General features: G+C 51.0%; 1 protein-coding gene and 1 long non-coding RNA gene across 15 annotated transcripts in view; one reads left to right on the top strand and one right to left on the bottom strand.

The window, feature by feature from the left end:
• PITPNM2 (phosphatidylinositol transfer protein membrane associated 2) overlaps positions 1-27594 on the bottom strand; it is a 140220-nt gene that overhangs the window by 78100 nt on the left and 34526 nt on the right. The window contains exon 1 of one of the 12 annotated variants that reach the window (XM_077875377.1): positions 1968-2177. The exons of the other annotated variants lie outside the window; for them this stretch is intronic. The gene's annotated coding sequence lies outside the window, so the exon portion shown is untranslated. Of the gene's footprint in view, positions 1-1967; positions 2178-27594 lie in introns of those variants that run through there. 12 annotated transcript variants of the gene reach the window in all.
• On the top strand, positions 2259-9770 carry LOC144299776 (uncharacterized). Of its 3 annotated transcripts, none has more exons than XR_013366464.1 (4): positions 2259-2801; positions 8330-8435; positions 9071-9149; positions 9348-9770. It is a non-coding gene; the product is annotated as an uncharacterized LOC144299776 (long non-coding RNA). The 3 variants fall into 3 exon arrangements; XR_013366465.1 differs by having other exon boundaries at positions 8320-8435; positions 9428-9770; XR_013366463.1 differs by having other exon boundaries at positions 8320-8435.

The following is a 27594-nucleotide window of genomic DNA, read 5'->3' as shown; positions in this document are numbered from 1 at the left end:
TTTGGGGAGCCCCGTCCCCACAGTGGGCACACCACCTAACACCCCTCCTCTACTTGCTCCCTGGGATCGACTGGGATGAAGGCTCTCCAAAACCTGGAGCCAGCACAGAAGCCTTGGCTTCACTGCTCTAACACAGATGGACCAAGGGGTGGCCCACGTGGGAGTCCAGCCTGACGGCCACAGCCTTTACATTCTCCCTTCAGTCTTTTTATTTATTTTTCAAATTTTTATGTACATAGGTAAGTAAATAAGCAAGCTCTAGGCCCAACGCAGGGCCTGAACTCATGATCCGGAGCCAGTTAGGCGTCCCTCCTTTCCCAGTCTTGTTCTCACTTTCCCCCCCAACCCTTTATTATGAAGATGTTCAAACATATGGCAAAGTTGAAAACATTTTATAAAGAACATCTATGCACCCGCCAGCCAGATCCTGCCATTCTGTCTCACTTTTTTAGTTTGGCAAAACACATATAACCTAAAATTGACCATTTTAACCATTTTAAAGTATATGATTCAGGGGCATGTGGTACATTTGCGATGCTGTGCAATCATCTTCTTTAGTTACAGAACATTCTCATACCTCCAAACTGGAGAGCCACTTGCTCTCCCTTCCCCGCCTGCCCAGCCCCTGGCAACCATCCGTCTACTCCGTCTCTACATATTTACCTATTCTGGACATCTCATATAAATGGAATCATATGTGGCCTTTTGTGCCTGGCTTCTCTCACAGAGCATCATGCTTGCAAGGCTCATTCAGGTAGTAGCAGGTGGCTGAATAATAGCCCATTGGATGGATGCACCACATGCATTCACCCTTTGAGGGATATGTAGGTTATTTCCACCTTTTGGCTATTGCTCTCTCATTTTTATTTTTATTTTTTAAAAGATTTTATTTATTTATTCATAAGACACAGAGAGAGAGAGAGAGAGAGAGACATAGGCAGAGGGAGAAGCAGGCTTCCGAGGGGAGCCCAATGTGGGACTTGATCCCAGGATCACGTCCTGAGCCAAAGGCAGATGGTCAACTACTGAGCCACTCAGGCGGCCCTGCTGTCTCATTTTTAAAAAGAGTTTCTCAGGGGCACCTGAGTGGCTCAGTTGATTGGGTGTCTGCCTTCAGCTCAGGTCATGATCTCAGGCTCTCTGTTCAGGAGGGGGCCTGTTTCTCCCTCTCCCTCTGCCTGCCTCTCCCTCTGTTTGTGTTCTCTCTCTCTCTCACACACACACATAAATAAATAAAATCTTTAAAAAATAATTGAAAAAAAAAAGTTTCTCCATGACATCTCCTAAAGCCCCTTGGTCTCAAGCGTACAGGCTAAGGAGGCTCCAAACTGCATATTAATCCCTGATTTCCCTTTTTGTCAAAGATTACTCCCCACTGAGTAACAGAGCACAGGAGGCAGGGGTCCCAGAGCCTGTATGAGGCCAGCAGGTGAGCCTTGGCCTCCTCTGTCCTGAGAAGCAGCATACTGGGCATCAGGATATATGAGCACACCAACCCCACATCTGTCTTTTGAGACCTGACAGACCTGGGCTCAAGTACTCTCTGGTGCCCACCAGCTATATGACCACAAGCTGTTCACTAAACTGGGCCTCAGCTTTTTCATCCTGGAGAACAATGGAGGCAACAGTCTCCATTGTGGGGGTTGTGCTATAGAAACAGGACAGGCACTGCCCCATGGAACTTTCCTCCATGATGGACATGTTCTACATCTTTACTATCTCATATGGCTGCCACCAGCCCCACATGGCTACTGAGCACCTGAAGTGGGGCTCCTGCGACTGCGAAACAAAAATTTTAATTTCATCTCACTTTAATTTAAAATTAAAATTGAGTAGTCACATGGAGCTAGTGGTGATTGTCCTGGAGAGCCCCAAGGACTGATTGAGATGGGATGGTGGGACACCTGCCCAGACGAAGCACCTAGCTCCAGAGTCTTCCTCCTTCATTCCTTCTTCCCCCTACTTACCCCACGCCGCCGTATGGGTGGTAGAGAGGCTTCTGTCTGCAGCCTGGCCCCCCAAGGCTCCCTCTAAAAGGACAGAGGGCAGGTGGTCGGGCTCTCAGGGAACAAAACAGGCACCAGCTGGGGAGTAGGCTCAGTGAACTCCATAATGACGTGGATCCTTGAACCACTGACCTCTCCTCCTGGCCCTACTGGCCCCAGACCTCTATTCTAGAACCCCATCTCCTGCTGTTTCCCCCAGCAACTCCTGAGGTCATCCCTGGAATGTCTGGGCCAGCGCTATAGGATTGGAACAGACCATCCCCCCATTCCTAAAGTAACAGCAGGGACCCCTGCAGGAATACACAGAAGGTGCTCGGTCCCAGGCTGGGCTGGGGCTGGACCCAGGGAGACTTTCCCATATGTGCATGGAAGCTCTGGAAGGCACAGAGGCTGGACAAGAATCCAAACCAGAATCCCATCCGACCTTCTCACTTTGCAGAAGCAGAAACCCAGACTCCGAAGAGCACAGGCAAGGCAGGAAGAGTTGAGGCGCTCAAGCCGAGCCCCCAGATCTGGCCAGTCGGCATGGACCTCCTCAGAGGACTCTGGAGCAGCCCTGGTAGGAGGGTCCCCACACTAGGGCAGGTCAAGGGCCCAGGGATGGAAGGAGCTATGCAGTTTCAAAGCCTGAACAGCAGCAACTGAAAGCTAGCCAGGCCATACCACTCCTGTCCCTGACCTGCCCCAACCTGCCCACACTGAGGAGGGGAGAAGTGACATCTGCGGACCAACAGGGAACATCCCAGAAAAATTTGCCACAAAGAACCACAGCTCCTGGGGTGAGCTCACAAACAGGTATGGTCACCTGGAGCTGGGAAATGCTACTGAGGACAGGGACCCCCAGCCTGTCTCCATTCCCTGGCCCAGCAAAGCCTTCTCTTAGCTTCCCAAGAGTCCCCTGCCTCCCCCAACAGAATGGCCAAACCTATGCCCTCCAAACCTATGCCCCAAGTGGCCTGGTCTCATCCACTCAGGCGCCACACTGACTGCCTCCCACACCAGTACCTCCCACATCAGCACTTCCCATGTCAGTACCTCCCATGTCAGTACCTCCAGCATCAGTACCGGCCTTCCCTCTGCCTCCCCTCTTGCAGCGTTTTGCTCTGGGCCCCTTTTCACTAAGGCTGTCCTTGACCTTAACCCCACTCCTGCACTCCCCTGACCCTTCTCACTTACATCACAGCTTCCATCCTTTTTTTTTTTTTAAGATTTTTATTTATTTATCCACGAGAGATACAGAGAGAGAGAGAGAGAGAAGCAGAAACAAACAGGCAGAGGGAGAAGCAGGCTCCATGCAGGGAGCCCAATGTGGGACTTGATCCCAGAACCCCAGGATCACACCCTGAGCTGAAGGCAAATGCTCAACTACTGAGCCACCCAAGAGTCCCACAGTTTCCATCCTTATTAAAGACACCACCTATTTTTTCTCTTCCTTCCTTCCTTCCTTCCTTCCTTCCTTCCTTCCTTCCTTCCTTCCTTCCTTCCTCTTCCTCTTCCTTTCCTTTCCTTCCCTTTCCCTTTCTTCTTCTTCTTCTTCTTCTTCTTCTTCTTCTTCTTCTTCTTCTTCTTCTTCTTCTTCTTCTTCTTCTTCTTCTTCTTCTTCTTTTTGTTTTTTTAAATTGTGGTAACATACATAACATCAAATTTACCATCTTAACCATTTTTAAGTGTCCAGTTCCGTGGCATTAAGCATACTTATACTCTTATGTGGCCTCCACTGCCGTCCACTTCCAGAACTCTTTCATCTTACAAAGACTGAGGCTCTGTCCCCTTTTACCATGAACCCCTCACTCTCCCTCTCCAGCCCCAGGCACCCACCCCTCTACTTTCTGCCCCCACAAATCTGACTCCTCTGGGTATCTTATATAAATGTAATTATATGGTATTTGTCCTTTTGTGTCTGGCTTATGGTGCACAGTACATTATTTTTAAAAGGGGGGGCGGATCCCTGGGTGGCGCAGCAGTTTGGCACCTGCCTTTGGTCCAGGGCATGATCCTGGAGACTGGAATGGAATCCTACGTCGGGCTTCCTATATGGAGCCTGCTTCTCCCTCTGCCTGTGTCTCTGCCTCTCTCTCTCTCTCTCTCTCTCTCTCTCTCTCTCTGTGACTATCATGAATAAATAAATAAAATCTTTAAAAAAAACAAAAACAAAAAAACAAAAAACCTCTCTCCCACTGCAATGAGGCTCTGTAAGGGCAGGAATTTGGGTTGGTTGTATTCTGTACTCCCAGGACCTATAAGAGTACCTGGCACCAAGTAGGTACTGAATGAAACTTATGAATGAATGAATGAATGAATGAAGACTCTGTAGAGGTTAGTCATCTATAGGTCTGGGCCTGCTCTTCCCATGACTGTGGCCCAACTCCCAGGGATGGTGGCCCCTCCCCACACTGCTCCCCTGCAGTCTCATGACTACCATTCTTGGAAGTGGGTACCGTGGGACTACCCCACTTAATGGGCTTTCTCCCCAGACTTGGCACTAGGTCTATGGGAGGATCGTTAAAGGGACAGGCTGAGTGCCCCACCATGGATGAGACAATTTGCTTTGAAGCTCACAACAGCTGGTGCAGTGCATGGGAGTGGGGAGAGACAGAGGTGAGCAAAGGCCTGGAGCATCCAGTTCCTCCAGTGGACCAGGGAAGCTGCCCCCCAGCAGGGCAGCTGTTTCTGGCAGGGAGCCGGGAGACCAGGGATCCATCTGGGGCTCACAACCTTGGTGGTCCTTTGCCTTTCATCTTCTCCACATCTTGCCTATTTATAGCCTCCTACTTTCTGAGAACTCATTTACCCAAGTTCTGGGCCAGACAAGCTTGGAAAATGGAAGTAAGGCAGACCACTCCATACATGCAGCAAGCTTGAAGGGGTGACAGGCAGTGCGGGGTGGGTAGGTGTTCACCACTTGCCAGACTCAGGCTGCCCCAAGGCAGGAGGTGTCTGGGAAAGGGCAGCAGCCAAGAGCCCATGGCTCAGCCTCAGCACCCGCCAGACCTCAAGCAGGTCTAGCCAGGTCACTGTGCTGGAAGACAGTGACCCCAGAAGAGCCCCAGACCACGTCAGTGCTCTTCCCAGCTCAGGGAAAACAAACAGATTGGGACAGTGGAAAAACAGCTGTACCTTTAAGTTATTTGGCCCACAGATATGAAAAGTATTTGCGTGTTGAAGTTGTTTGCATGTTTGGTTATTTTTAGGGTGAACCCAGTTGCCTCCCCTTGGAACCGGATGGAGCCCTAGAGGCACGTAGTCCTTTTTCCCAGACGGGGGTCCTGGTCCTGTGTTCCTGGGAATGAGGGCCTGAGGATGAGATCCCTGGGACTCTTAGGCATCAGGGCCCCCAGCAGGACATGCCCCAGAAGCCAAGCCAGGTCTGCTGGGATCTCTAAGATGTGTCACTACAGATGGACATCACGGACATCACAGCCAACCACCTGAGTCCACAGAGAGCCCCTGTTCTCACTCAGAGGACAGAAAGATGTAAATGAAGGAAAGAAAGCTTGGTGCCCTGACTCCACTCATGCCAGGCCCAGCTAATGGGAATATTTTGCTGACATATTTCTAGAACAAGCAGCAATTAGAGCAGACTTTTCTCTTCCACTCCCCCTCCCCAAAACAGGAATAAATCAGTCCTACCAATTTCCCAGTTAATGATTTCCTCCATTAAATTAAAAAGAAGAATAAGAAAATGTTTTTTTAAATGGATTACCAGCCCTGTGCTTTCAGAGACCATGTGACCTGTCAACCTCTCTTAAGTCCTGATACATCAAAGTCCCTTAATTAATTTTTAATAAATAAAAAAGCTATAGTCTAAGAAGTACTGCTCCTCCTCCTCCTCCTCCTCCTGCCCCTGGTCAGCCTGGCACATGAGGGTCAGGTCCAGGCTGGCTAGGGCTTCAGCCAACTGAATGAGGTCAAAGGGGACTGGAGAGTCAGCGCACAAGATCCAGTACACAGAGGAGAAAAACAAGCCTGAGATGGGACCCACCTGGCTGGCCCAGGACTCAAGTTGTCACATGCACTGTGAAGGACTAAATACTAGATAGGGGCCTTGGTTTTGAGGTGCACCCACATGGAAAGTGCAGACAGCCAAAGCCTTTGGGCACAGGGATGATGTGAGTTACTTTATCCAGGGCCTGTGCTGCTCTTTCCCTTTCCCCTCTGTACCTCCCAGGGCAGGGGCAGGCATTCAGCTGCTAAAAAGTCCACCCCCAACAGCATGGGCGAACCTTGAAAGCGTTATGCAAAGTCAAAGTCAGCAGACATAAATGGACAAATTCTTTATGATTCCACTTCTAGGAGGTTCCTGCAATTGGCAGATTCGTGGAGATGGAAAGTATAACGGTGGTGATGGCAGGAGGGACAGTGAGGGGGTTAGCACTTCATGAGGACAGAGTTTTGTTTGGGAAAGGACAAATTTCTGGAGATGGATGGAAGGAAGGAGGAGGGTAGAGGGGGTAGAGGGAGAAGCCCCAGGCAAGCAGTAGTAGAACCCCAGCCAGCTGACTCAGCTCTGACAAACTACGTGTGTCCCTGGGAGCTGGTGGTAAAGTTCTCAGGGCAGGTCCCTCAGGGAAGCCCACAGCAGGCTTGCACCGGCCTGGTTTCTCTCAAAGGTCTTCAAGGTCAAGCCCAAGATCTGCATACTTTCTGCTCAGACAGCTGTGCTGGTCAGCACTGGAGCATGCAATTAACCCCCTCCAAACCCAGGGTGGGGTGCAGCGGGGGTGGGAGGAGTATCTCCACACCCTGGCTCTGTCTTTCCCAGCAGCTCAGAGATCCAGGAGACACCTGAAGGCCCTCACCCTTCCAGAGGGACATGGGGGCCCTGGTTGGTGGGGGATTCTCTGTGCACAGCAAGGGATATCCTTCTCAAAGGCCATTCACTCCCCTCTACACCACTTTCTTTTCTCGTGGAGCCCAATGCGGGGCTTGAATTCACGACACTGAGATCAAGACCTGATCAGAGATTAAGAGTCAGGTGTTTAACTGACTGAGTCACCTGTGTGTCCCTTCCCACCACCACTGCCACCTCGCCACTTTCTAAAGAATATCTCCAAACCTCTAAGTCACCACAGGGAGGGATAGGCTACTGCAGACTGAATCTGGTCTCCCTGCTGCCACTCCAGGCTCCACAGGGAGGCCAAAGTGAGCTCTGAAAAATGTAAACAGAATATGTCACTCTTCTACCTCAAACCCTCCAGCAACTCCCTTTGCACTTAGAGTCAAGACCAGAGTCTCTACCATGACCTCCAAGTCCTCCAAGATCAGGCCCCTGACTCTCCATCGCCTAGTTCCTCCCCTCTCTCCTGCAGTTCCAGACACCCTGGCTTCCCCACTGTTCCTCATACTTGCCAACCATACTTCAACCTCAGGGCTTTTGCACCTGCTGTTCCCTCTTTCCAGATATCACATGATTTGTTTCCTAAGTTTACACATGTTTCCGTAGAGAGGTCCTCTCTGAACATGCTATCTCAAACCCCCTACCTCTATCTACTCTATTCCCTTCCTGGCATTTAGCACCACATCTTTTTTTTTTTTTTTTTTTTTTTTAAGATTTATTTGAGAAAGAGAGAGAGAGAGAACGTGCAAGGGGACAGGCAGAAAGAAAGGGAGATAAACAGGCTTTCCACTGAGTGGGGACCCTGATGAAGGGCTTGATCCCAGGACCTGAGCTGAAATCAAGAGTCAGATGCTCAACTGACTGAGCCACCCAGATGCCCTAGAGCAGATCTTTTTTTTTTTTAATAAATTTTTTTTAATTTTTATTTATTTATGATAGTCACAGAGAGAGAGAGAGAGAGGCAGAGACATAGGCAGAGGGAGAAGCAGGCTCCATGCACCGGGAGCCCGATGTGGGATTCGATCCTGGGTCTCCAGAATCGCGCCCTGGGCCAAAGGCAGGCGCCAAACCGCTGCGCCACCCAGGGATCCCCTTAGAGCAGATCTTAAGAAGGGATTTCATTTGGTTCACAGTTGAATCTCCAGTATTTAGAACAATGCCTGACACATGAATGGTGTTCAAAACCTGTTGATGACTTTATTTTATTTTTTTTTAATATTTTATTTATTTATTCATGAGAGACACAGAGAGAGAGAGGCAGAGACACAGGCAGAGGGAGAAGCAGGCTCCATGCAGGGAGCCCGACATGGGACTCGATCCCGGGTCTCCAGGATCACACCCTGGGCTGAAGGCGGCGCTAAACCGCTGAGCCATCCAGGGATCCCTGTTGATGACTTTAAAAAAAAAAAAAAAAAAAAAAACTCTGTTGAATGAATGCATCAGGGATAACCAGACAATGAAAGATGTACAACAAAGTTTCTTAAAGGCATATACAGACTCAACAAGATGGAGTGGACCAAATCAAGCTGAAGACAGTGATCTCTCTCCTCGTCCCACCTACAGTCACCTCCATTTTTCTGGAGACTGAGAAGGTAAGAGACAGGTCCTTTGGGACGTGGCAGTCACCAGGACCTCAGTGAGGCACCCTACAGGGAACAGCTAGAGCTCCTTTGGGCAAACTTGACCAAGTGAGAGGTTGTAAAACTGTCTCCACTCCCACCTGCCCAGCCCAGCCTGGTTGAGTCTGTGACATCAGGTTGAGTCTGAAATGCACCACCTTGAAACCAGCCATTAAGGTCAGTCTGTGTGTTTGGTGCCAGCAGCAGGGGCATCACTGGCACAGGCTATGAGCACACACTGCCATCAGGCCAGGGCAGTTCTTCTGACTGACCAGCTGGATGGGCTCCCACAAAGGAAGCCAACTGCACCCAGGCCTGGTGGCCCGGCCTACACCTTCCCTGCCTTCTTCCTATGGCCTTCCGATGCTTGGCCTGCTTCCAAAGGGTACCCTCACCACCCCTGCTGCCGGTCCAAATCCCTGTCCTGCCAGACCAGCAGCTGCCCTCCATTCTCTGATGGGCCCAGCAACTCACTCTCTGCAGACCAACCCAGGGGAAAGGGAATCACTCTAATCTCAGGTGGTCTGTAAAACAGAGCCAAAGGAAGAGAAAGATAAAGACCGTTGAGGAGAAAGAGAGAACACTAATTTTTTTCTTCCCATCTTCAGAAAAATTCTAGAACATCCCTGCCTCACCCTAGTCGAAAACACTGACAAGAAACTGGAGAAACTCCAGGCCAGGCGACAGGTTGCATCTTCCTCTGCCTTTCCACCCCCCATGGCCTCTCTCCTCAGCCCCTATCACCTCCCTCCCTGCCCCTCATCACCTCCCTCCTCACCCATTGCCTCTCTCCCAGCAACCCCATCACCGCCCCCCCATCGCCTCCCTCCCTACCCCCCATCACCTCCCTCTTCAACCTCCCATCACCTCCCTTCCCGCCCTTAGGCTCAGGCCAGACGCAGCAGGTTCCAGTTACCAGAACCTTTGGGTTCTGGAGGTGCTAACCCACAGTGCTCTGTGTAAAGGTCTTGCTACCGGCCATCAAGACCTGCAATTATGAGGGAGAGCCAACAAATGGGCATCTCTGCAGCTGGTGGGAAGACAATAAGATTTGCCCCATGAACAAAGATGACTCAGAGGAACAGAAGGGAAATAACATTTATGGCACTTAGTATTTGTTGTCTATGGTTGTGTGACAAATGACCCCCAAACTTTGTGGTTTAAAAAAATAAACATGGGGTGCCTGAGTGGTTCGGTGGTTGAGCGTCTGCCTTTGGCTCAGGTCATGATCCTGGGATCAAATCCTGCGTTGGGCTCCCTGCAGGAAGCCTGCTTCTGCTTCTGCCTATACCTCAGCCTCTCTCTGTCTCTCATGAATAAATAAAATATTTTTTAAAAATAAAAGATAAACATTTGTGGTTTCATCCTATTTCTGTGCATGGAAAATCTAAGAGCACCTGAGGCCAGTGGTTCTAGCCCCAGGTCTCTCGTGAGGTCAGTCATGATGCCAGCGAAGGTGGCACTGACATCAGAAGCTCTGACTGGGGCTGGAAGAGCCACTTCCGGGGGAGCTCACTAGCAGGACCCATACATTAGTGCTGGTGGTGGGCAAAGGGCTCGGCTCCTCCCCACATCTCTGGACCTCTCCAGAGATGGACTCTCCATTCCACATGTGTAGGAACTGGAGCTTTGGTGGGTACTCTGTCTTGCCCGGGGACCCCAAGGACTGCCCCCTTCACTGGGCAGGATGGCCTAAAAAGGAAGTCCAAAGCCAGGGTGGTAATGCCCAGCCATGTCACCTCATCTCCCGGTGTTTCCACATCTATAAAGTGAGGCTAATAACAGCACGGACTTCATGAGAGTGTTGCAAAAATGAAATGAGATAATGTGAGAGAAGCATCTAGCACAGGCCCCAGGGTAGGGCCACACTGAGTAAATATCAGCAGTTGCTCTAACATTTCACAAAACCCACGTTAGACTCGAGGATCCTGCAGGCGCACCCGCCCCGCTTCCTCAAAGCAGGGAGGACAGATTGGCAGCTGGCCTGTAAGGATGTGGCGGGAAGCACCTAGGAGGAAGGAGGCTTGCGTGAGAAGCAGCACAGGGCTGGGAGGCTCACACGGTCACCCCTTCACTGATGGGACCAGGCCACCTGACACCAGTTGCCTTGCAGAAACAACAAGGAGCATTTCCTCACTGGGTCCCACTACCTCACTCCTGCTCTGAAGTGCCTGACTTCATGGCAGGATGGCCATCTGTAGACACTTCATTAGGAGGCAGGCTTCCAGAAGCACCCAAGTGATGTGTGACCCCAGGATCAGCCACTCCGAGGTGGGAGGACACAGGTGAAAAACACAGTGTGAGAGCTGCCTTCTGCCTCATGGTAAAACCCAACCCAGGCTTATCGGTTTTACCCACTTTGTTCTCACCACCACAGATGGTGGGGAGGCAAGTTATTAAGTTCATAAATCTAACTGTTCCAGGTAGGGTCGATGGTTCTTGATGCTGGTTCCCCTTCCTCTGCATAGACGTGGGTGGAGGTGAGCTGGGAGTCAGGGGAGACAGAAGCCAGTATCACCATTGGTCTGAGGCCCACATGCAAAAAGTGCCCACTGCCACACAAGTACAAGGGTCAGCTCTGCTGATATATATATATATATATATATATATATATATATATATATATATTTTTTTTTTTTAATTATAATAAAATTATATATAATTTTAATATTTTTATTTATTTATTCATGAGAGACAGAGAGAGAGGCCCAGACACAGGCAGAGGGAGAAGCAGGCTCCCTCTGGGAAGCCCGATGCGGGACTTGATCCCCAGACCCTGGGATCACAATCTGAACTGAAGGCAGATGCTCAACCACTAAGCCACCCAGGAGTCCCTCTGCTGATATATTTTAAAAGACAGTGACATTATAATCCTCAGGCAGGCTGTCCCCCAGAGCCTACAGGCTGTTGAACCCAGAAGGCCTCACTCCCCACTGTCCTGAAGACCCCATTACCAGCCTGACCTGGCTATGAAGATCAGGCCTCCTCCCTGGGCTGCCCCATTGTATACAAAGACTCCAGTCTTGGGGAGTAACAGCTGTCCCCATCCACTTACAAGCTCTGAGACCTCCCCACACAGACATGTCCTCATCCATCACTCCTGCCTTGCAGGCCTTGATGCTGAGAGGGAAATTAAATAAAGTGTACAAGCCTCCAGCGGGGCACCTGCCTCTGGGAGACAGTACGGAGCTGTTTCTCTGTGCCTTCTCACCTCGTACTTAATTTTGGAACCTGAGGGGTCCCTGCAGTAAAGTGGTTCAGTGGAGAAATCCCCCAGCTGGTGTTCTGCATGCACACTTTGTGGAGAGTGAGACAGGCCCCACCTGCTACAGAATCTTCCCTGTGACCTCTGGTTGCAACCTCAAGAACCAGCCACGGCTCAGGTGTGGCCTGCAGAGAGCCGAAAGGTGTGGTGCCTCTGAATACAGGAGGCTATTCTCCAGAAAGCACTGCCACACCACAGCCTTAACCAGGATTACTAGTCACTCTGTTTGAAAAGAGGAGACAATTAGAGCAAGATTCAATAAATGCTTAACGGCCCTCCCCCTAATCCCTGGGTTGTGATAAATCAGGCAGCCTCTAATCTGGGCTCCTTCTGGATCAGCCCGTAAGGCTCCTTGAGGTCTTAGATGTCACCTCAAAGCAGGGCCTCGGGACATACACGCTCCAGGGTTCCCATGAGACCCAGGCCTCCTTCAGAGACCACTGCCATGGCTGAGGCTTGACGCTTTCCTCATCAGCAGGCTCAGAATCTCCCTGTCTCACGAAAGAGGAAAGAAAAATCGCCAGGACACCTGAAACAGACCCTCCCTGTCCTGGTCTCCTCTTTTCTTCTCCCTCTGCAGCAGCTGCTCAGAGAAAGAACACCCTCTATCCTCCGAAGTGCCTCTTGGAAGTCACGGTTTATGTGGTTCACATTCTCTATTCAATTGTCCCTCGATCCTCTCAGCAGCTCGGAACTATACTAGAGATGGAAAATCACTTTTTAAAAATTCACTCATCAGGGGCACCTGGGTGGCTCAGTGGTTGAGCATCTGCCTTCAGCTCAGGTTGTGATCCCGGAGTCCCGGGATTGAGTCCCACATCAGACTCCCTGCAGGCAGCCTGCTTCTCTTTCTGCCGCTATCTCTGCCTCTCTCTGTGTCTCATGAATAGATAAAATCTTTAAAAAATAAAAAATAAATAAAAATGCACTCATCAGGCTCCTGGGTGACTCAGTCGGTTGAGTGCCTGGCTCTCAATCTCAGCTCAGGTCTTGATCTCAGGGTTGTGAGTTCAAGCCCCATATTGGGCTCCACCCTGGGCATGGAGCCAACTTAAATAAATAAATATGCACTTGTCATCAACAGATAAATGGAAAACCAAAATGTGGTCCATCCACACAATAGATATTATTCAGCCACAAAAAGGAATGAAGTTCTAACATGCACGACAACATGATAAATTTGCAAACATGACATTAAGTGAGAGAAGCCAGTCACAAAAGACCACACAGGATGATACCATCTATATGAAATGTCCAGAACTATTCTGGAGGCAGAAAACAGACTAGTGATTACCAGGGCTGGGGTTCAGGGAGCAATGGCGGGGGGGTGGGTGGTGACGTCTGGGAGTGATGAAAATGTTCTAAGATTCCTGGGGGTCAGGGTGACAGACACCTGTGAATATACAGTTGGCCCTTGGACAACGCAGGGATGAGGGGGCTGCCTCCACGCAGTGGTCGAAAACCCATGTATGACTTTTGACTCTCCAGAGACTTAACTACTAACAGCTTACTGTTGACAGGAAGCCTGGCCGATAACGTAAGCAATTAACTCGTGTTTGGTATGTTCTCTGTATTAAATACCATAGTCTTATAACAAAGGAAACCAGAGAAAAGACAAATTATTAAGAGAATCAGAAAGATGAGAAAATACATTTACAGACTTGTCCTGTATTTATAAAAAAAAAAAATTCACATGTATGTGGACAGTTCAAACCTATGTTATTCACAGGTCAACTGTACTGAAAACCATTGAATTGTACATTTTTTTTCTTTTTAAAGATTTTATTTATTTATTCATGAGGGACACCGAGAAAGAGAGGCAGAGACACAGGCAGAGGGAGAAGCAGGCTCCCTGTAGGGACTCCAGGATCACGCCCTGGGCGGAAGGCAGACGCTCAACTGCTGAGAGATCCAGGCATCCTGAATTGTACACTTTAAATGGATGAATTGTATGGGACGTGAATTACATCTCAATAAAGCTGTTATTAAAAACATGTAAAAATTAGACTATTTGGGGCTTTGATTTAAGAGTTATTTATTTATTTATTTGAGAGAGAGAGAGAGCGGATGCGAGTGGGAGAAGGAGCCAATGGAAAAGGAGGGAGAGAATCTCAAGCAAATTCCCTGCTGAGTGTTGAGTCCAACCTGGGCTCAATCCCAGGACCCAAGATCATGACCTGAGCTGAAATCAAGAGTCAGACACTCAACTGATTGAGCTACCCAGGTGTTCCCAAATTAAGACTATTTGTAAACAACTGAGTAAGGCTGCTGGAGGAGGCTCTGAAGTGGAGGGTCCCTCAGTCCCCGAACCCTGGTCCCTGCCCACCAGTCCACAGCCCCCTCACTGGGGCAAAACATAGCTCAGGGTGCTATCCCAGTGGGGCCAGTGCTGGGAGGGAAAACAAGGGGACACAGCTCTCCCTACCCTCCCAGGATCCAGAGGATAGGTGGTGGCCCTGGGCAGAAAATGCTAACCTTGGCCAACCTTGAGGTCAAAGGCATCAACACATCAACCTCCAGTTGGTTTATGGGGACTACAGATGGTGGTGCCTCAAGATCACACTTCGGCTAAAACAACAGTGGCAATGGGACAGCAATGATGACACGTGATGCGAGAGGAGCCAAAGTGTATGTTATTCTTGGGCTGGGGGCCACCACCCCAGACCAGCATCCCCACTGCCAGCACTGGGCGTCTGAGAATCCCATGGTGGAGGACAGTGGCCAGAGAAGACCAGGGTCCATGGTGAGGAATCTGGAGTTTGCAGAGGCAGAGCCGGATCCCATCAGCACCCCCGTCACGTCAAGGACAAAGCCTAGGACCTGAGAAGGAGATCACTACAGGCTAGGGTCTGAGGCTGTGGCTGGGCCAGTGCAGACAGGGCGACCGTGTGAAGGCGAGTGGGCCCTACATTTCAGGGGCCCACATTTCACAGGGGCAGCCTCAGCTCAAGTGACCAGCTAGGGGGATGGAGCTATAGGGCGTGTGAGGGCCAGAAGCAGAGAGGAAGCCAGTTAGGCCTCTCTGAGAGCCCTCCTCCCATCCCCAAGCTTCACTTTGCTAGCATCTCCTTTGAAGGTCAGTGAAACAAGCAAGTAAGGCAATCAACGTGCGTAAGCTGGCCTGCCTCAACTCATTTTATTTCATCCTCCCTCAGGCCCTAGGAGGTGACATTTTATAAATCCTATTTTGCAGAGTCTGACTGACAAGGCTCAGAGGGTTACAGCACCTAACAGAAGAATCCACATGCATTGCCTCGAAGACTCAGGATGGACCTCCACCCGGCACAGACATGCTATCCAGACCATGTGAGGTGGGCACAGACCACCTGTCCTGCTTAGCTCAAGAGACCAGAGGGAAGGCAGGTAGGTGAGGGAGCAAGGCTGAGGTCCACCAGCGATAGTTGGACAGGACAGGGAACAAGGCAGGACAGAGAAGTACAAGAACACCCGTGGGCGACCTCGAGGGCCAAGCAAGTGCCCTCAGCTTTCCATCTTCCTGGCCAGGAAGGAAACACCTTCCACAGGTGCCAGGATAGACCCCAGAAGGGACCTAGCGGATCTGGGTGTGGCCCTGGGAAAGAGTAGGCTCTGTTCTGAGCCCCTTGTGTGCCTCTGAACACGTCTCCTCACCCAGCCTCCTCAGGGATCAGTTTCCCCATGACCTTCCGATATAATAAAAAATATATATTTGGTCTTAACTTCCTTTTCTGGACACAGAGCTCCTAAAACTCTTGTGATTTCTTGAATGATAAGAGTGTCTTTTGTACGCTAATGAGCGAGAGGCTGAGCTCCCCAACCCCAGGAGGGGAGAAGGGGCTGGAGACTGAACTAATCACAGTGGCAATGACTGAATCATCTGTGCACAAAAACCCTAAACAGCAGGGCTCAGAGAGCCTCCAGGCTGACGTATGCATCCAGGAGGGTGGCATTCTCCAAAGTCCATAGGACAGAACCTCCTGCACTTGAGATCCTTCAGACCTCACCCTGCACACCTCTGCATCTGGCTGTTCACCTGTATTCTTTATCACGCCCTTTATAATAAACCGACAAACATCAGCAAATGTTTTCTGAGTTCTGTGAACCATTCTAGCAACTTAATCAAACCTGAGGAGGAGGGAGGAATGTGTGGGAACCCCAACTTTGTAGCCATGTTGTCCAGAAGGGTGAGTAACCTAGGACCCACCACTCCAGATTGGCATCTGAAATGGAAGGCATCTGTGGGACTGACTTAACCTGTGGGGTCTGTACCAACTCCAGGTAGCCAGTGTGAGAACAGATCTGACACACGAGATACCCAGTTGGTGTCCACAGGTCAGCGGATAATTGCTTAGTGTGGAAAACCCACACACGTGGTGTCAGAAGTGCTGCTGAAGGGCGCCTGGGTGGCACAGTTGGTTGAGTGTCCAACTCTTTGTTTCCTCTCAGGTCATGATCTTGGAGTTGTGGAATCGAGCCCCATGTCAGGCTCCGTGTTCAGCTTGGAGTCTACTTGAGATTCTCTCTCCCTCTGCCCTTCATCCCACTCATTCTCTCTCTCTCTCTCAAATAAATAAATCTTAAAAAAAAAAGGGGGGGGGGACGGGCAGCCCGGGTGGCTCAGCGGTTTAGCGCCGACTTCAGCCCAGGGCGTGATCCTGAAGACCCGGGATTGAGTCCCACGTCCGGCTCCCTGCATGGAGCCTGCTTCTCCCTCTGCCTGTGTCTCTGCCTCCCTCTCTCTCTCTCTCTCTCTCTCTCGAATAAATAAATAAAACCTTAAAAAAAAAAAGTGTTGGGGCGCCTGTGTGGCTCAGATGGTTGGGCGTCTGCCTTTGGCTCAGGTCATGATCTCCAGGTCCTGGGCTCAAGCCTCACGTCAGGCTCCCTGCTCAGTGGGGAGTCTACTTCTCCCTCTGCCTCTGCCTCTGCCTCTGCCTCTGCCTCTGCCTCTGCCTCTCCCCCTGCTTGTGCTCTCTGTCTCTCTCTCTCTCTCAAATGAATAAATTAAAAAAAAATTTTTTTAAGTGTTGCTGAGTGGAGAAACAATTTCCTTCCATGCCCTGTCAGAAAAATGAAGGACGGGCTTGTGTGGCCTCAGGAGCCGCCTGGCTCTGATGGTCTCAGTCCCTGCAGACGCCAGGGCTCCAGGGCAGCATGGGGCCTCTGACTCACCCACTTGGTAGCAAACATCACACCCTCTCCCCAAAGGTAAGGTCGGGACCACACAAACTCTCCTGTCTTCTATCAATATACACTCGCAGAATCACAGAGACATAAAAATATTTACATGACCAGATTAACTTCTAGGTCCTGCGGCTCGCTTAAGCAAACATGTTTATCTTTCTGTCAAACAACACATGTAGAGTCCTTTCTTTTTGGGGGTGCTAGGACTCACTGAGCACTTGGGTGAGAAGGGAAAAGTAGCGGGTGGAGGGGGGATGCTGAGGGCCACACACCAACCTCTCTTTACAGCCAGCAGATCCAGGGTGAGAGAGAACCCCAGGTCATGCGCTGACCCCTGTACGAGTCAGTTATCTTGGCTCCAGACCCAGGCTCTGCCGGTGCCCAAGCCTGCTGCACAAAGTCACCCCTCCAGTGACAAGGGGAGCCAATGGTGGCGTTGCACTGGTGCCTGCCAACAGCAGCTCAGCACTGCCATCTTGAGAAATCCTACTTCCCCAGGCATGCACCCATATGCCTACGTCCTGGTTTTGCAGGCTCAGTTAAAAAAAAAAAAAAATTCAGGTATGCATTAGACAAAGCAAGACATCGTGATGTTGCCATCAGCCTGCCCCCTCCTCCCCCCGCCTCCAACCTGTCATCCACATGAAGCCAGATGAAGCCTTTTCTAATACCCACATCAGAGCATGACATTCCTGTGAAGGCCTCTCCAGGCTCTCCCTCGGCTCTCAAAAGGATATCCACACTCCCAGCCAGCGCACGACCCCCCACGCACCCCGCTAACCAGACTCATAGTGGAACCCACAGTGCCTCCTCCATGCCTTTGGGCAGGGTGTTCCCTCTGCAAGGAAGGCCCTCCCCGCCTACACCAACCCCACCCGGGTTGTTGGGTGAACTAGGCATTGTTTGCACAGGGTGAACTCAAGGGCTGTGCCCCGAGTTCTTCCTCCCCGGGCTCCTTGCCCCTCCCCACAGGCAAGGTATCATGGGCACCATAAGCCCTACAGACTCGGTCCCTTCCAGGGGCCAATCAGCTCCCAAGAGTGGGGGCCAGACCTGATTCATCTCAGCTCCCAGCCCACACTCAGGGTTAACGCCGATCTGCACACAGGCTGCCGACTCTAGGATAACGTAGGGCGGGGCACAGACCCCCCTCCTCCACAGGACCAGCAGCCCTATGCAGCAGCTGCCCACTCCCCATCTGCAGGTGGCAGGCATGCTCGGCGGCGCTTATGCACTGACCTTCGCTAGGTGTGACTTCTCCCTGCGCTGCCTTTGCCTGTGCCCAGCTCAGTGATGACAATACTTAATTCACAGGGAGCTCACAGGATTCTTGCCCAGCTCACTGACTTCTATCCCCATTCGGGGAAGTGTCTCTTGGGCCCACGTCCTGTTCCTCGCTCACTGCCAGCCAGGTGCCTGCTCCAGCCCAGGAAGAGGCAGCGGGAAATGGGCAGGACAGCTGCAGTGAGGAGAGGAAGGGACGAGGAGCATCTGGACCCCTCCTCTGCATCTCTGGCTTACACATGGGTCACCCTTGGCCAAGTGGTGAGGACCAGAGAACCAGAAGATAAACAAAGCTGTGCTCTTGTCAGGAGGATGGATCCAAGCAGGGAGGAAGCAGAAGTGAAGACAGGCTTAAGGCTTGAGAAAGCCATGCTGCCACTTGGGCCCCGGAACCAGTTGGCCCTAGCCTGTGTCGGTGGGCCGCTTGGCAGCAGGAGCCAGGCCTTGGGAAGGGAGATTTCCCTGAGGCTGAGGATGCTGAGTGGGGCCACGGTTCTTAGCACAACACCGTGCCTCCATGTAGTCGCCCTGGGACTCCCGCTGGGGCCACTGGCCATTCCCCTTTATAAACTACTCTAGGGAGGGATAGAGGGCTGCTACTTCCAGAAGCCAATCCTTCTGTGCAAGGGCCTAACAGACCGGTATCCTCCCTCCTCCCTCCTCCACTGCCTGGGCCCCCAGGCACACGTGGGCTCTGGGAGGGAGTCGGCAAGGAAATCTGTCTTTCCACACACGGCTGGTGGCTGCGTGGCTGGGGAGGTGTTCTAACAGACTTATTTATAGCCAAGCACCCCGTCCGCACTCTCCAGTATGTACCGCCTGCCTGCCTGCCTGCCTGCCTGCCTGCCACTGGGGCTTTTCAATTTGCATCTATATTTATCCTCCGAAGCCGTTGGGATAATGGCGAGGCCAGAAATAGCCTCGAAGACATTCACGTGAAAATGATGGGCAGGTCCCCAGCTCCTGGGTTGACCTCGCTCCCCACATCTGCTGCTTGGTAATGGGGAACAGCTGGATGGGCCCGGCAAGGCAGCTGAAGCCAGATGGGGACAACATAATCCCTCTCTCCCTGCCAGCCACAGCCCTCTGTAGTGGTGCAGCAGATGAGTCCAAAACCATACAAAAGTGATGTGATCTCCTGATGGACGTTAGCACGTTAATCAGCTCAGAGACAGAATGGAGACTCAAAGGGAGCAGGCACGAGGACTCTGCTGGTTCCTGGACACACACTCACAAAAAGCAGGTCACCCACACTCCAAGGTTGCAGGGATATACCCTCCCATCCTCCCCTGTGCACACATACCTGAACACAGGGCACAGCTCACAGTGGAAGGGTATACACGGTCTCCTGCTTCCCCGGCCACATCCCCCCTCCTGGAAGGGAGGACGATGCAGAGACAACCTGGCTAATGGGAGAAGAAGCAGCAGTACAGTTGGGGGGAGCAGGGGGCCTTTCCTGCTCCTCAGTTTCAGTGTTCTGGAAGAACTGATCGTCTGAGAGAGGGGGACAGGCTCTTACTGGAGAACCTGGTGTATTAATGGAGGAAGGCACAGAACACAGCTAGAGGAGAGAGAAGGCACCAGTTGACTGCCTGACGGGCAGGATTTCATAGAAGAGGGGGCATTTTGGTTGGGTTTTGAAGGATGCATAGGAGTTACCAGGAGAGAAAGGGTAGGGCACAGGGAACAGCATGAGCCAGTGGCTTTAGCATTCAAAGGGCAGGATATGTCTGGGGAATGGCAAGAAGTATCAGTGGCAGGAGTGCAGGGTCAAGGGTGGGGAGGTGGAATCAGGCTAAGAAAAGGGCTGAGCCCTATCACAGATCTTGGGAGCACATGGGATTGAGGAGACTCACAGGCTCTGCCTATGGCCTGAGCAGGGTGTCCTCTGACAGGGACTCTGAGCTGACCTCTGACACCTCCTCCCAACCTGGATCATTATCCCCTTGGTCCTGACTTTTGTCTGACCAGCCATCCCTCCTTCCCAGGAGCCCTGGCCCATTCTGGGTCTCCCCAGGAGAGCCCAGGGCCCTGTTCCCTCAGGAGCACCTCCCTATAAGAAGGGAAAGAATCCTCATTTGTGGGGTGACCACACAGTGCCAGATGCTCACCTGGGAGTACCCTACACATAATCCCATTTAACTGTAGTCACCAGGCAGGGTAGATGTCACAAACTGTCTGTTTCACAGATGAAGACGTGAAGATTTGAACCCCTGCTCAAGACAACTGGTGATGGAGTCGGATTTGAAATGAGGTTTGCCTCAACTCTGTGTTGCCTGGACCTTTGCAGGGCCTAACTGCCTTTGCCCTGCCCTTAAAAAAAAGCTTTTTAAAGAATGGGAACCCCAGGAACGCCTGGGTGGCTCAGTGGTTGAGCGTCTGCCTTAGGCCCAGGGCGTGATCCCAGCATCCTAGGATCGAGTCCCACATCAGGCTCCCTGCATGGAGCCTGCTTCCCCTCCCTCTGCCTGTGTTTCTGCCTCTCTCTCTCTCTCTCTCTCTCTCTCTGTCTCTCATGAATAAATAAAATCTTTTTTTTTAAGTTATTTATTTATTTATTTATTTATTTATTCATTCATTCATGAGAGACAGAGAGAGAGAGAGAGGCAGAAACACAGGCAGAGGGAGAAGCAGGCTCCATGCAGGGAGCCTGATGCGGGATTTGATCCCCCGGTCTCCAGGATCAAGCCCTGGGCCGAAGGCATGTGCTAAACCGCTGAGCCACTCAGGGATCCCCCGAATAAATAAAATCTTAAAACAAAAAACAGAAAAGAATGGGAATCCCATACCAGGACTCCCTTTGGCAACTGAGGCAAACGACAGGCCCAGGTACTCTCTGATGCTGCCTCCATCTGGGCAGGTGCTAGGCTGTGCCAGTGGCTGAGGAGATTCTGTTCTGTCAGGGCTCCAACGGGGTGAGGGAGTAGGCCCTGCTCTGTACTGCGGGACTGGTGAGGCCTAGGGACTCCAGGCACATCTGCAGCACTGCGGCCTCCGAGGATGCTTTCCAAGCACTGGGCTGACTGTCCATGGGGCTCCTGGTGGGGATTTGGTCTCCTTCCTAGTGGTGGATCTCAGAGCAGGAGCCGGGGCGCAGAGAGGAACAGGGGCCACTATCACGGGGTTGCATCTTGTCTTCCCAGAACAGCTGTTTCTGAATGCCCAAACCACTCCTGAATCTAAAGTCCTGACTTCAAGTGCTCCCTGGGTGCCTGAGCTCAATGCCTCTTAGAGCTGGAGCTGCTCCAGGGCCCACTCATAACAGCCGTGCTGCCCTACGCTGGCCCCTCCAGGTGAACAAAGAGATTCCCGGGGTATAAGACAGTGACAGCCAGGGATCCCAGGGTGACTCAGCATATTTAGCGCCTGCCTTCAGTCCAGGGCATGATACTGGAGTCCTAAGATCAAGTCCCACGTCAGGCTCCCTGCATGGAGCCTGCTTCTCCCTCTGCCTGTGTCTCTGCCTCTCTCTCTCTCTCTCTGTGTCTCATGAATGAATGAATAAAATCTTAAAAAAAAAAGAAAAGTGACAGCCAAGGGAGGGCTTTTCCCAGGGGTGGTCAGAAGAGAAAAGGGGATACAGATGCAAATTCTGTATCCTTGAAAACATCCCTGACAGAGCACCTACTATGTGCCTAGTACCTACTGTGTTCCCAGCAATCACAATCTAGGGAAAAATCATTATAACAGCTAACAGAGACACAGCCCTTACTGAGCACCATACAGAAGTCACTTGTCTACTTCCCAGGGCAACATGCAATAGGCACTACTATTGCTCCCATCTTACAGATGGGTAAACTGAATCTTAGAGAGGTGAAGGGACCTGCCCTGACTAGCAGCCAGGATCTGAACACAGCCCTTTGCTCTGGAGTCAATACCTGACTCTCCATGTCTATCATTATTTAAAAAATAAAAAATGTGCACTGTAAAATGGGACAGTCACTTTGTAAAAGTCTGGCAGTTCCTCAAAATGTTAGAGAAGTTACCATAAGACCCAGTGATTCCACTCCTGGATACATATCCAGGAGGAATGAAACAGAAATCCACACAAAAACTTGTATATGAACATTCACAATGACATTATTCATGATAGGAAAAAAAGAAAAAAAAAAGAGAAAGAAAAGAAAGAAAGAAGAGAAAGAAGAGAAAGACCCACCTACTGTGGTGGGGAGAAAATGTAAATATCTATCAACTGATGAGTGGATCACCAAAACGTGCCTAGCCACACAACAGCTGGTACTCAGCCAAAAAGACAGTAAAGCATTGACACCTGCCACGACATGGATGAACCCTGAAAACATGATCCAGAGTGAAAGTAGCCGGTCACTAAAGGCCACACCATGTTTGATTCCAGGACATGAAATGTCCAGAACAGGCGAGTCCACAGGGACAGAAAACAGATTAGTGTTTGCCAGGGGTGTGGGAGGGGAGTGAAGCCAAGGGTATGGGTTTCTTTTTGGAGTGATAAAGATGTTCTAAAAATTTTCTGATGGTTGCATAAGTCTGTGAATATATGAAATAACATTGAATTGTATACTTTAAATGGGTGAATTGTATGCTATAGAAATTATATATCAGGCAAGTTGCTAAAAAATCACCAAGCTGTGCAAAAGCAGAGGTGTGCAAGCTCAGGGTACTCGGGGAAACAGAGCAAGGGGAGTCCCTTCTGCCTGTGGCATGAGGGACCGGCTGGGCAGCCGTGGTCACCACACTATGGCATTCTGCTGGCTTGCCACTTCTCCAAGCCAGACCTGTCCCCAGCTTCCTATGTCACACATGGACTTAGGAGCCAGCACGGCAGGTGCCATTCTTTTGTAGGAGAGAGAACACGGGCCGCCTCCCCTGGGACAGCTCCAGGGTCTCCAGTTCCAGAAGCCTTTCCTGGCCTCAGGGACAGAAGGAACCATTCGCTTGTGTGTCCTGAACCCCACACAGACATGGATCGGGGAGCTCTGCCAACTAGGGGCACAGCCATTGTCCCCAGGCAACTACAAGCCTTGGGATCTGTGATTAGCTCAGATTGTTTGTGTTAGGCAAAGGATGTTGATTAATTGAGCACCTACTAAGTGCCAGCCACCGTGTGAGATGCTCTATACTGGTTTTCTCATTTGCTCTCTTTCCTCTGGTCAGTCTTTTCAAATCCAGGCCATCTTTGCAAGATGGTTTAGTGGTTAAAGAAAACATGCCCCTGCCCTCAGATGTCCCCTTGCAGCAGGAGAAAAGCATAAGTCATGAGGTGGGCTGGCCCTGAGGCAACCCATGATGTCAGAGATGTCCTTCCTGCTGTGATGCCATCTCGTCTCATCCTTACCTCACCCACTTGGTTCCATTTAATAAACTTACGGTAAAGTAGCAGGAAGTGAGCGCACCGTGTTTCCCAAGAGTATTTGTAACTTGAAGGAGACCCAGAGAAGGCACAGCTCCACTAGAAGGAAGAGGGGGGCCATGGCTCTCCTTCCAAGCCCCTAAGCACAACTCAGATCTATTTTTGCTCTGGCACACAGCACAGCTCAGGCATACAGAAGGTGCTTAATACACGTTAGTTAAATGATGGCCCAACCTAAGGCCGTGCCTCCCATCTGGCCTAGAAAACTGCTGGGTGAGAACAAGCCAACAAACCCCCTTCTGCCAGGGAGACTGAGCCCAGAGGGGAGGTGCAAATCCCGAAACCCACCAGCAGCATGTGCGAACTGCACCCACCCCCACTGATTCTGGAGAAGGGATCTGACCATGAGAAGCACCGCAGGACTGCTAGGAGCTCCCCAGGCATGCTGTGTCAGGCTGCAGCCCGGGCCGGGCAGACCAAGGGACAGGCTGCAGCCCACAGTAGGGAAGGAAGGCACTCAAGAGCATGTGCCTGGGTTTCTTTGCTGTCCACCTCCTCTAGCCTCGGAGGAAGACACCAATCAAAGGACAGAAGTTGGATGGACACCCAGCCCAATGGGCCTCACACCTCTCTTCAGCATCCGGTGGATCTCCCACCTGGATGCCGTGTTCCTGCCCCATGGTCACCTGTGGTCCCAGGGCACTAACCAAAGCACCATCTCCATTTCTGGAGACAGCCGGAAATCAATCAATGGAATCAATTTCCAAGTTGTCATTCCCCAGTCATACATTTATTGTGACGGGGACAGGTCAAGTGAAAAGGCTGACAAGAAAAATCAAACTGGATTTCCCCTCTTTGGCCTTAATAGATTCAGCTTCCCCAAGGACAGCCACGACAAAATCTCTTTACCTTCCCCAGCAACCTTTGCACTGAGGAGTCTAAAGTCCACACCCAATGGTCCCATGCAGAGCTGGGAACCTGACAAGTCTTGTTCTGTATCGTGAAGGTCACAAGTGACTTAAAGCCAGTCATTAGAGCAGACTTGCAAAGTAAAAATAATGTCACCAGCCCATTCTCCACTCAAAAAGAAACACACAGGAAGGAATGCCTTGGTGGCTCAGCAGTTGAGTATCTGCCTTCAGCCCAGGGCATGATCCTGGAGTCCTGGGATCAAGACCCATATCGGGCTCCCTGCATGGAGCCTGCTACTCTGCCTATGTCTCTGCCTCTCTCTCTCTCTGTGTTTCTCATGAATAAATAAGTACAAGAAAGGAAAGAAAAAAAGAAAAAAAGAAAAGAAAGAGAAAGAAAGAAAGAAAAAGAAAGAAAGAAAGAAAGAAAGAAAGAAAGAAAGAAAGAAAGAAAGAAAGAAAGAAAGAAAGAAAGAAAGAAAGAAAGAAAGAAAGAAAGAAAGAAAGAAAGAAAGAAAGAAAGAAAGAAAGAAAGAAAGAAAGAAAGAAAGAAAGAAAGAAAGAAAGAGAGAGAAATACACACACGGGAAGTTCCTGCAAGGCCATGCAAGGTTGCCTCCCAGTGAGTACAGTCAAGGTCAGGATGAGTACAATCAAGGTCACTCACAGTTCAAGCGAAATCTGTTCTAGGTGACAGCTGTAGAGCAGTGAGATCCCAGCCCCTGCCAACCCTCCAGGCCCCCAGTATTATAAGAGATGGACTAGGGATTTAACCAGACCCCCAGTGCCATGTGGATGGCCCCTGGCTTGTGTTCCCTGGGGCATTCTGGAGGGTGCAGAGGCTGCTCAGTGCCTGACCTTTGATCCCCTGGGCGTGTCACAAGGGTATCTGGGTTCACTTGTCTGTCTCCCCTGAACTATTAGCTCCCCAAGAGCAAGCACATTTTATCTCTGGCCTGGCACTTGGCAGAAACTCAATGAAGTCTTCAATGAAATGCATGGGTACATTGACCTACCCCAGAGCTCAGACGTGGCCATCAAGACCCCTGCCCAACTGAAGTCAAAACACTGGCCCAGAGAGAGCACATGAAGGCCCAGTCGGTGCACCCAGGGCTGTCAGCTTACAAATCCCCAAATTCCTGCCCAGTGGAGATACTCCGCTACCGTGTCTGGAGCCAGTCCTTCTTCCCTGAGCCCTCAGCCCTCAAATCCCTGCACATCCCCCGCCCAGAGCTGTCTGTCAGTTCAGCTACAAAAACACCTGGACATGGGGCTGGAAGCCCAGGTCTTGGCTCTGCTGCTCACCAGCTTGCCGTGTGACTTTGGGTAAGAACTTCCCTTATGGGCTGAGTTTCCCCATAGGTTAAATGAAAAGGCTGACATCCTGAGTCCTTCCAAGTCTGCGAGAACCTGTTTTCTAAAAGTCCACACACAGGGAACTCCTGGTTCCTAGTGATCCCTTTAGGCTCTACCTTTAAAACATGCCTGGAGCCCACCTCCCTCACTCCCTCTACCGCTGCCGTGCTGGCCCAGCGTCCAACACCTCAGGCCATTAAAACCATCTCCCTGTTGGTCTCCCCACTTCCTCCCTCCACCCCATCCAGTCCCTTCTCAGCACAGTAGCCAGAAACCACCCTTCTAAAGGTGAGTGGGATCCTGGCCCTCCTTTTCTCGAACTCCTCAGGATCACCGCGTCTAGCTCAGGGTCAAAGTCTCAACAAGACTTGCATGGCCCTGCTAGATGTGGGCTTTCATTACTTCTCCAGCCCCTTTCCCTGCTTCTTCCCCTCCCTCCTTCCCTCCAGTTTCTAGAACATCTTAGACAAGCTCCTGCCTCAGGGCCTTTGCATAGGCTGTCTCCTCTACCTACAGGCTCCTCCTCAGGATAACCTCCTGGCTCTCTCCTTCCCCTCCTTCAGGCCTTTGCTTAACTGTCTCAACCTAAGAGGCCTTCTTATTTATTTATTTAGCATTAATCCCCATCTGACAGTCTTCATTTATTGTATGTCTACCCATACTAGACAGTAAGTCCAGAAGGGCCAGGATTTTAAATGTTTTTTCATTCTTTTATACCCAGCTCCCAGAATAGTGGGTACTCAATAAATACTGAATGAATACATTAAATACAATGTATTGAATGAATACATTTTGATCATCTGCAGGTTGGATCATGCTGTTAAAAATGAACAGTCTGGGGTCATATAATCTCCAGCTGAATGGCATCATCTCAGGATGATCATCTCTGTCCTGAGAATCCCAAGCTCTGGACACTGTCTCCAGGGATCAAAGTGATTTTTCTAGGCAGGTGTGATGCTCAGGAAGTGTATGGAGAACAACGACCCAGAGAACACTGACTGGACCTGGTCCTGGGAGATCTGAGAGTTAGGTCATAAGCAAGTGCTTCCAGATGCTTCCTTGCCAGGCAAGATGAGGTTATAAACATGGCCTCTGTTCATGCACTGGACATCACCCGTGGTACAAGAGAGTCCAGCAGTACGCTCTCCCTCCGAACAGAGGGAAGGCAGAGATGGGGAAAGAGGGAGCAGGAGGCAGCCAGAAAGGAGGACCTGTGGGCAGAGCTCTAGGGGAGCCCCAGCCAGGACAGCAGTGGATGAGACAGAGCCACTGGCCTCGCATGGCCTTGTGTGGCCGTAGGGAGGCTGAGTCAGCCTCCCCCCCCCGCCCCCCCGCCCTGCTAATCCCGGACTGCGTGAGCTGAGTGTACTCAAGCCTGGCTCTCAGAGAGCCATGATGTACCTGTGCAAACCCCAACAGGTGACCAGGAGCAGGCACCAGAAACAAAGCCATTGGAATGCACTTTTGCCACCTGGATGAAAATAAAGTATGCTCTCAGGAAGACGTGCGTAACCTAAGTCAACAGGCAAAGTCAGGGAATGGGCACCTGGAGGCCCCTGAGATGTGGAAGGACAGAGAGGCTGGAGAGCCAGAATCCAGCAGGACATTCTGTATGTGGGCGGGGACAGCCCCTCCACAGGCCACCAGCCCAGGTCCTGGGCAGGGCCGGCTGCATGTCAACGCATCACAGGAAAAAAAAGAATCACGGCTGGGGAAGTCAGGAGGGGACAGGAGGGGGACTCAGATCCCGCCCAGCTCCTTCCCAAACACTGTAGAGGGACAGCGAGGGAATGTGGCAAGTGGGCGGTGTCTCTGCTGTAGCCCTGC

This window comes from Canis aureus, chromosome 27, assembly GCF_053574225.1.
Source record: "Canis aureus isolate CA01 chromosome 27, VMU_Caureus_v.1.0, whole genome shotgun sequence".
NCBI classification, from domain to species: domain Eukaryota; kingdom Metazoa; phylum Chordata; class Mammalia; order Carnivora; family Canidae; genus Canis; species Canis aureus.
The sequence above is the reverse complement of the archived record's forward strand: the minus strand, read 5'-3'. Positions and strand labels throughout refer to the sequence as shown.